Source organism: Parasteatoda tepidariorum, chromosome 1, assembly GCF_043381705.1.
Source record: "Parasteatoda tepidariorum isolate YZ-2023 chromosome 1, CAS_Ptep_4.0, whole genome shotgun sequence".
NCBI classification, from domain to species: Eukaryota; Metazoa; Arthropoda; class Arachnida; order Araneae; family Theridiidae; genus Parasteatoda; species Parasteatoda tepidariorum.
This window is the reverse complement of record NC_092204.1, coordinates 19,245,811-19,256,564: the sequence shown is the minus strand read 5'-3', so window position 1 is coordinate 19,256,564 and position 10,754 is coordinate 19,245,811. Positions and strand designations below refer to the sequence as shown.

Here is a 10,754-nt window from a genome sequence, read left to right as displayed (position 1 = left end):
CATGTGAGCGGGGCTACCCGAAATCCAATTTTTTTGTAAATTTGTAATTACTCGAACAATTTTTCACATATAGACTTCTTTCTTTGTGCAAATTAAACTTAAGACTACATACTTTAATGCTGTATGTATAGAAAAAAATTATTTTTTTAGTATTAAAATGAAGTTTAATCGAAACATTCAACCAATTTTTCTTAATTTCATGACTACTGTATTCAACATATTTTCAAAACTATTGTTTACCATGTTAACAGCTGCATAAATGCTTGAAACTTTGAAAATAATCTTTTTTTAATATAACAATTAATGTTCGATGGCCCATTGACTTGAAAAAATATTCTATACATATGAAATTGACAGTGGGCGGGGGTACCCGCTGGGTGGGGCTACCCGACTCTCCCCAATACTTTTATCCGGTTCTCTAAACACTGATTGTTTCTCCTAATCTCTCCTCAGCAGATATTAAAATATCGAATAAATATAATAATATCCGCGAGTAAATTAATATCAAATCGGATGTAACTAATATTTCGGACATTCACCAAAGCGACAATGTCATTGTTGACATTCACCGAGGAAAGTCGACATTCTCTTGATTTCGGTCATTCACCGTAACATATACATACATAAACACACGTTGGCTACTTTGTCCTATAGAGCTATATAGGGGTTAGCAAGAATTACTGTATTGCATTTATGCAAGATCTTGAATCAATAGCTTTCAAAGTTCTAGCGTTTCACAATATGTGTAACTTAAAATTAATTTTTATTAACCATAAAGTAAAGGTTAATATTTTCTTATAGAAATTTACTAGGTATTGAAACATCATAGCATGCTTGTTAGTTCTTTGATATGAACTTGTGAATTTTAAAGGTAGTCAAAAGCATTTTTAATCAGATGTTAAAGCATACATTTTTCAAGCACTTTAAACAATTAGAAAAAAATCTCGGGCAAAAAACTCTTAGTAGTTGAAAGGCCTGTGATTGAAATAATTCATTTCTAGCAAAGAACTATTTCTGCCATGGTGGCCCGAAATTATTTTGGTATCGAACTTTGTTAAAACAAAATCAAACGTTTTAAAACAAAAATTTGACTACTACTTTGATTGATTGAGTAACTTTTCCACCAAGTATGGTGGAAAACGTTCTATTATCTTTTTACTCTTTTGTGAAGTCTTGCAGAATGAATATGAACTATTTTTATAGTTGAACTTCACGAAATTGTGAACTACTGGTGTATGTTTATTTCTTGACATAATCTTTTATTTTCACGATCAGAATTTTTTTTCTATATTTTATTACCCATTGAAAAATTCTACTTCCTCAGTAGAACTTCATATCTACACTATCGAGATATTTTTATTTCAATTCAAACTCTGGCGATATCGTCAACTCCATTAAAAGTCATGAATTACAGGTTACCATCAAAACTTGATGGATGCTTTCAACTCTTACTTCCACTAAGTCCGTCACGAGGGGAACTTTCATACGAAAGTTAAAGCCAAACGACCCAATTCCAATATCACTTTTCTTAAATTTGTGAGAGAAAGCTCTTTTGACAGGGGATTATGGACGCTTCGTTGGACTCTGGCGTGCGTGCACAGCATTTGTATCGAAGCATTGTTCCTTTTTTTCTTCTTTCTGCACTTTTTTTAAAGAAAACAGTGTAACTTCCGTTTTTATTTTTAAGTTCTTTCTTGTAGCTATTTTGCGGAACAGTGTAGGCATGAAAATATCCAAAAAAGAAGGTTTTGACAAATTATTCACGTCATGTTTTATCCTATTGTTTCCTTGTTGCAAAAATGACAAATTTAATTATAGAAAAAAAATAAGCTTTTGTTTTATTTTTCTTAAAATAGCACATTGTAGCGAAATTGTTCTATTTGTTTTGTTTCGTGAAAATGTAAAATCTCTTTCGAAACGTTGATCTTCGTTGTTTTATTGTATTCAAATCTACCGATATTGATGGAGATGCTATTTTAGTATTATATCTTACAATAGATATTGTTTATTTTTTTCGGAAATTAGTTGCTGTCCTTTTGTCTTTTTTTTTCTCTAATAAAAAATCAAATTAGTTTTTTTTTCTTCTAAATATTTGGATGACACTACGGATATAACGCTGCCTGACGTCTCTTTCAGAGTTTTACTCAGTTTAGAATCTCGATAATGTTAATTTAATTATTGATCACGTTGTAAACAAATTACTATATCCTCAATAATTAAGAGTACCTCATTATTTACGGTGCTGATATAATATATCCTCTGTACAAGAAGAATTCGAGTTAGAGGACTCTTGCTTATTGTGAAGATTTGGTCCTGACGGTGCCACATTAATTACAGTACTGACACAATATATCCCTTGTCGTAGAAGTCTCAGGAGTAAGCGGACTATTGCCTTTGAACTTATCTTATCGGTTTGGTGCTGACGGTGCCTCAATAATTACGGTGTTCACAAAATATATCCCTTGTACTAGAAGAATGAGTTACAGGACTATTGCCTTCAAACTTATCGTGTAGGTTTGGTCCTGACAGTACATCATTATATACAGAGCTGGCATAATATATTTCCCATACTTGAAGAATCAGGAGTTAGAGGACTATTGCTTTCGAACTTATCGTGGAGGTATCTTATTAATTACAGTGCTGACAATATATATCTCTTGTACTAGGGGATTCATGAATTAGAGGACTATTGCCTTCGAACTTATTGTGGAAGTTTGATCCTGGCGGTACCTCATTAATTACATTGCTATCATAATATATCCCCTGTACTATAAGAATGAGTTAGAGAACTACATTGTCTTCAAACTTATGGTGGAGGTTTGGTCCTCACGGTACCTCATCATTTATGATGCTGACTTAATATATCCCCCGGACTAGACGGATCAGGAGTTAGAGGACTATTTCATTCGAACTTATTTTGGAGATATGGTCCTCACGGTACCTCATTATTAACAGTGCTAATATAATATATCCACCATACCTGAAGAATCAGGTGTTAGAGTATCGAACTTATCGTGATGGTTTGGTCTTCACGATACCTCATTATTTGCAGTGCTGGCATTAATATATCCACCGTACTAGAATAATCAGAAGTTACAGTACTATTAATTACAGTTGTGCATTCAAACTTATCGTGGAAGTTTGGTCCTTATATTTAACTGACATTTAAAGTTAGATTATAATTTTGCTTATACGTTCTTTTTTTCGCGCGCTAGAGAATTATGCTTCTCGTGGGACCCATAATAACTTATTTTTTGTTTCCTTTCTACAAATTTGGCGTATTCGACGTGTTATAGTGCGAAAACGGAGTCACTGATTTTCCTACCACATTTTAATTAAATCTAAAGCGCTCTATAAAAAATTCAAAAGCATTTAGTTATCATTTTGTTCTGAGAATTAAGATACTGCAAACAAGAACTTGGAAAATTCGAGATAATACGACATTTTAATTTTCAAAATTAATTCAATAATAAGGAAAGTAGAACATATTAGTTACGCTTAATCAACCCATTAGATGCCAAATCACGTATGTGTAGATTCTATCAAAAACATGCCTCGTATAATTACGAGGTTGATGAAACAGTGCGAGTACATGTGTAATTCAACAAGTTATGGAACTACCTTTAATTTTGTAAAAACTTGCTTAATTATCAGGCAATATTATCATACTAATTTCTTGATTAAAAAAATCACTTCAAACAAGTATTATGCTTAACTGCTTAATGCGCATGCGCAACAAACAGAAGTATACATATCATATTTTTCGAAAAATAATATCTATATTATTTGTTAGGCCCGGATTTCGATGACATTTGCATTTTTTTACATTTTTTGCATTTTTGGACATTTTTTGTCTAGAGCATTTTTTTAGATTTGTAGGGCATTTTTCTTGAAATTTTGGGGCGTCTTTTGCATTTTAATGAATTTTTTAAATTTTTCTGTTAATTTTTTTACAATTTTTGTTATTTTTTATCAATTTTCATTATTACACTGGCTTCCAAACAATAAAGAAAATCTATAGGATATTAACAGGTGAAGCAACATCTTTTCAAATTGAAGAAGCATTGTCAGTAATTGACCGTCTTTTTCAAGTACGCACCAATAACATCAGTAGACGTTGAAAGAAGTTTTGCAGGAATGAAAATTTACTTTCAGACAAGAGACGCTCGTTTACAATTCAAATTATCAAAAAACATTTAATAATCCAATGTAATTCTGATATTTAGTAATATTATGAGATGGAAGTTGTTATATCCATTAAAGTTTCTATACAAAATAAAAATATTTTGGTGTCAATATATTTTCCTTTTTTTTGTTATTTTAGGATATAAAACATATTTTTCAAACTTTAATGANGAAACTAACTCTGTTTTCAGTTAATTTTAATGTTTAACGTGTTGATTTACATAAATTTCTAAATTAGACAAAGCAAAACAAACAAATAACCAAAGAAGAAAAATTGCAGTGAGCAATTTGAATGTATGTTACCTTTAATTATATTTTCTTGCTATTAGTCTCTACAATGCTTTGAATAGCGAGTTGAACTTACTGCTTTCTATGATGCAATTTTAGATTTCTAATCACGGCCAAATCTAATGGTTGAAGCGTACTTGTGCAATTTTCAAGAAAAAAGAGAGCTTTTACATTTTCCAAAATAATTAGTATCGATGGGTGCACTGGACATTGGTCGATGAATAGCAAAATTTTTCGTTTTTCCCTCTTCAAACCATTGTCAAATTTTTTCAGTCATCTAGTAAAAATTACGGTCGTCATCCAAGCATTCTTGTTGGGCACCCTTTTCTGTATCATTCATGTTGGCAAATTCCGCCCTTTTTCAAAATACACAAGAAAAAATTAAGTAAACGTGAATAAAATCTAAAAACCGACGCATAACCGCGATTCTGTGCGTCGTATAAATGATTTATTTTTACATTAAAATGAATAGGAATGATTTGGGACCACACTAAAACGTCGTATAAATGTAAACGTCGTATAAGTGATCGTCGTATAAACGATGCTCCACTGTATTTGTAATTTTGCGACTGTAATTGTTTCGCAAGAAACCAAATATATTTAAAATAATTCATTCACTAAAATCCCTATAGTTTCTTATTCAATCAGTAAAAATATTAGTTTCTTATAATAAATTAATTACGAAGAAAAAGAATGAAATATTTTATTTATCATAGAAAGAGTATTCTATAACATACTGTTATAATTTTAATTATTTTTTTCTTTTTCTATGAAATTTTCAATTCTCAAACACTGTGTTATTTTCTCAAATAGACAGAAACAATTAAACATATTTTTTTTCTAAGCCATAATTATTCATTTAATTTATAAATAGAAAAAACACTCATAATAATCTTGCATAAGAACGGAAGTCTATTCACTCTTTTGATAAGCTTTACCCCTATGTCTATTTATCATTTGGCATAGTGACATTCTCAATTCTCTTTTACAATTCAACCACACATCTTTTCAACAGAAAGCGTGAAAAATTTACGCCAAATATCGATGTGATTTCAATCTGTTCGCTTTATGAGGCGGAACCTGGCTTTTTCCACTGCTAATGAGCCCCGATTGTGTGACGTCAGCGGTCACGTGACGGGGGATGCGGGAGAGCACGTGTCGGAGAGATGGGATGGATGCGGAAGATCAAGGTGGGAATTTCGGAGGGATTTGTATTGGCGGAGGGAATATGTATGATACATTGGATTTGGTTTCCTAATCAATTACCCCTGAGCTTGTCATTTTGTTTTAATTTGGGCTCCTGACTTAAATTTTCATTCGTCACACGGTTAAGGACAATTTTTATTACGGTAATTTAAGAAATTAAGAGAAGGTATAGTTTAATGAAACTGATATTGATTAGAAAACATCATTTGTGAATCCAACTACGTATTGGATTACTTAATTGAAGATCTATAACAATTTAATGAATTTACTGTATCAACAGTAGACTGCTATAATAATGTCGTAACAGGAAAAATAGTAAATTTGTTAATAAATTTTGTTAAATAAACAAAAATGCTTATGGTTAACCCTTCATAAGTGTTGCCAAATAAACTTTAAGTGCAAAGTTATGATTAGGAACTTGCGATTTTCTATATTTAGTCAGTAGTATATTTTTTTTATTGCAGAAAGTCACAAAGAGTGTATGCATAAGAAATATTTTTTTTAACTTTATTTTTCAGAAGAAAATGTATTTTTAATCGATGTTATTATGTATCTAATATAAAGAACTTTCTCAAGAAAGTTTTCTTTTTATTTAGAGTTTTTCTTCTAATGAAATTTTAAATCAGAATTTTTAAATTTTTGCATTAAATTTTATGTAAATTTCTCTTTTGTCTACTTTAATATTTATTTGTAGAACTTAAAATAAAAGAAAGAGAGAAAAAAAGAAAAGAAATGATGATTCAAGTAATCCTTTTGTGTTTAAAACTATTAAAAGTTCCTCATGGAAAACGTTGAGAAATGAATCCATCATACCCCCATTATATGCATTTATTTATCTGATAAAATGTAAATTTTTATCAAATTATATAAGTAATTTAAAAATCTGCAGTTGGGAGCTTAAATTAATTGCTTCTGTTTTCTTTTAAATGTGATAACTTAGAGAAAAAAACACACACACTCTATTTAAATAGCAGTCTATTTAATCGCAAACTATAAATTTCTTCTTTTTCGATCTTTTTCAGTTGAACTACTTTATTCTTTGTTTATTAAAAAGTTTTGATAAAAGAATTTCAACAATAGCTTTAATCGTCAAGAAATAGTATGATGAGCTTTTATGATTCTTAAATAAACAACATTATTATTAAATGAACGCAACTATTATTAAATAAAAGGATGTCTATTATTTTTTCAAACATAATACACATCAAATGTTTTATTTTGAACAAAATTGCATTTTAATTCGATTTACTGATAACAGTTTTACTCTTCGAAACCTCAGATACAATATCAAAAAAGTGACAGAACCTTTATCTACCTGATTCATAATTTGCATACCTTTACCCACTGATAAAAAAGTTAACAATAGCTCTTGCATACCTGCCAGTCGACATTTATCTTTCGCTTTGCTTTGTTAACTTCTGTAAATTTTTTTTTCATTGACATTTTCTCTGCGATATATCTATTAATAAGCATGTTGTCTAGTTATGGGCTGTACTAAAAAACCTTTTGTACCTCAAGGGACAAGAAACCTTTACTCAATATTTTTTGTTATTTATTTCTTGTTCCTTTCAAGGCGATGATATATTCTTTTTTTATTCCGTTTTATTGAGGGGGTATTAAAAGGGTCTGGCAGGGTTGGCGATAAATGAGGCAAGGCAACCCCATCCCCCTCCTCTTTTGTATCATTTAGAGGGAGAGAAGACTTGGCAACAATGCCAACCGCGATGGGGATCTTGCAGAATATTGAAGCAGTGCTGTTGCTCCTCTAAAAGTGCCAAGTGCTTTGCATTCTGTGTTGTGTGTGTATTTTGTATTTTCCACTCGGACAGAAATGTTACCAGTAGAATGCTGCGCTACTATCATGAGTAAGTCTATTTCTATAATACATAACCTATCAGATGAGTACATCCACGACATTAATTTGCATTTGCCATAATGGCATTTAATTAACAATATTCAAAACATATCACTTTGCTTATCTTTAATACTTAATGCTTTCATTTTGTGGGATATAATGCATATATTTAACTAATATGTATATTTTATTCTATTTCTATAATACATAACCTATCAGGTGAGAAAATTCAAGACATTAATTTGCATTTGACATTATAGCGTTTAATTAACAATATTCAAAACATCTCACTCCCGCCTATCTTTAATGCTTTCATTCTGTGAAGTATTATAATGCATGTATTTAACCAACATGTCTATTTTAATGCGTATAATCTTGGCTTTTAAAATTTTGAGTCTAAAACGAGTTAATGTTTTTTTTCTTCTTTTCTTTTACTTGCTCAATCCAATGAAGAAGATTTTTCTAAACATTAAATGCAATCAGCATTGCTTGTATTGAATGCACTCATTCTTTGAAACATAATGCATATAGATCGTATTAATCAACATGTATATTTTAATATCTATAATCTTATTGTCTTTTAAGATTTTGCCACTAAAACGAGTTCATATCTTTTTTAATTGCTCTATCTGAAGAAGAAGAATTTTCTAAACATTAAATGCAATTAGCATTGCTTATCTTGAAAGCACACATTCTGTTACACATAATGCATATGGCACATATTAACCAACATATATATTGTAATGTGTATAACTTTGGCTTTTAAAATTAGCTAAAACGAGTTCATTTTTTTTACTTGCACAATCTAATGAATTTTTATTTAAACATTAAATGCAATCAACATTTCTCAACTTGAATGCACTCATTCTGCGAAACATAATGCACATAGATCGTATTAATCAACATGTATATTTTAATATCTATAATCTTATCGGCTTTTAAGATTTTGCCACTAAAACGAGTTCGTATCTTTTTTAATTGCTTAATCCAACGAAGAAGATTTTTCTAAACATTAAATGCAATTAGCATTGCTTATCTTGAAAGCACACATTCTGTTACACACAATGCATATGGAGCATATTAACCAATATATAAATTGTATTATGTCGAAAACGAGTTCACATATTTTACCTGCTCAATATAAAGAAGAAGTATTTTCTAAACTTAAAATGCAATCAGCATTTCTGATATTGAATGCACTCAGTCTTTGAAACATAATGCACATAGATCGTATTAATCATCATGTATATTTTAATATCTATAATCTTGGCTTTTAAGATTTTTTAATATTTTTTTTTAATTGTTCATTCCTGTGAAGAATATTTTTCTAAACATTAAATTTAATTAACATCGCTTATCTTGAAAGCAATCATTCTGTTGCATACAATACACATGATACATATTAACTAACATGTATATTGTAATATGTATAATCTTCGCCTTTAAGATTTGGCCACTAAAACGAAATCTTATTCTTTTTAATTGCTCATTTCAATGAAGGAGGTTTTTCTAAATATTAAAGGCAATTAGGGACATTTATATAGAAATCTAGAATCCACTTATTGGTAAGACAATATGCACATGGCTCCATTTTACTCTACATGTATATTTTTGAGATTTAAGATTTTGTCACTAAAACGATCCTATAATGTTTTAGTTACCTAGATAATATACAATACGCGATGTAGTATTTTATGATAAGTACATAGCATTCCTTTCTTCCCCAATATATATATATATAAAGCGTTGGGTATCTTTTGAAGAGCTTGTAAATTTTAATATTTATCACCTTGGGTTTAAATAACCTAAGTATTGAGGCAACATATTGCAAGAAATATAATTGATTTTTTGTTTTCGTATACATATGCACAATCTATATCTTGAATTACATCATATTAAATCAAAACTATTGCTTGTCTTGAAATTAATATATCTTAGGTTGTTATAATTTACATAATTATGAAAATTTCAGAGTTTTTACGCAAGTAAAACTTTTCAATATGATGTACTTTTAATATACTTTCCAAATTTGTACAAATATTTTTTGTTTGTTTAATGGTTAAAAATATGAAAAGAAATAAGCATTACGCAAGTGTACAAATGTGTAAAAAGGCGTGACTATCTGGTTTATAATACCTTCAATAATGTTATAGATCTCTATCTAAAAGTAAAGAATAATGTTTTTTGAGAATAAATTAGAAAAATCTAATCTTTTAGTTACATGACTAGTTTCGTTCAATTTTATTTCAGACTATGAAGTTCTGCGTCTATAGGAATATACTTAATTAAAGCCTGCATGCTTTAGTTAAAAAATCAAAAAAAGATCTATGATTTACAGTTTAAACACCGTAATGTATAAATATAAAAACTAATTAGAATATTGCCTGTTTATTAGAAAATTAGTCTGCCTGTATATTTCTATACAGCGAAAATATCTGCTTAGGAATATATTAGGAGTCTGCTTAGGAATATACTTTATTAAAGCCTTCATACTTTAGCTAAAAAGGAGAAGCTCTAATTTAAAGTTTCAACACCGTAATGTATGAATATAATATTTAATTAGAATATTGCCTGTTTATTAAAGTATTAATTAGAATATTATCCTGCCCATATATTCCTATACATGTTGTTCAGTCTGCTTAGGAACATACTTAATTAAAGCCTGTAAACGTAAGTGAAGGAGAATTTCTACAATTTGCAGCTTAAACACCGTAATGTATGAATGTAAAAATTAATTAGAATATTAGCCTGTTTATTAGAATATTAATTGTAATATTAATTAGAATATTAATCTACCTGTATATTCTTATTCAGATAGACTATGAAGATCAGTATTATACTTAATTAAAACCGGTATACTTAAGTTACTAACTGAAAGAAGCTCATCGTACAGTATGAAGTTAAATATTAATTCGAATATTAATTTCATTCAAGCGTTGTGATAAAAGATTTATGCTCTTGGGGGGATAATTGCTTAAAATAGGTAAAACATAAATAAATCAAAGATTAACTGCTAGAATAAAGATATAAGGCACAATTAATTAATTAGTTTAGACTACAATATAATAATTTTTACTGTTGTAAATTAAATCATCTATTTATTTTAAATTGGCAAAACTCGTGAATATATTAGTTAATTATTATAATTTTAAAGTAATATTGAATGTCATAATTCTTAACACATTATTCTTATTTCCAAATGAACAAACCCTTTATCTCA

The 10,754-nt window shown here is 29.3% G+C and overlaps 1 protein-coding gene across 5 annotated transcripts in view; it reads left to right on the top strand.

Annotated features, from left to right (window-relative positions):
* Nucleotides 1-10,754, top strand: part of LOC107436825 (uncharacterized) — a 217,196-nt gene that overhangs the window by 155,758 nt on the left and 50,684 nt on the right. The window contains exon 1 of one of the 5 annotated variants that reach the window (XM_043039223.2): nucleotides 7,063-7,544. The exons of the other annotated variants lie outside the window; for them this stretch is intronic. The gene's annotated coding sequence lies outside the window, so the exon portion shown is untranslated. Of the gene's footprint in view, nucleotides 1-7,062; nucleotides 7,545-10,754 lie in introns of those variants that run through there. 5 annotated transcript variants of the gene reach the window in all.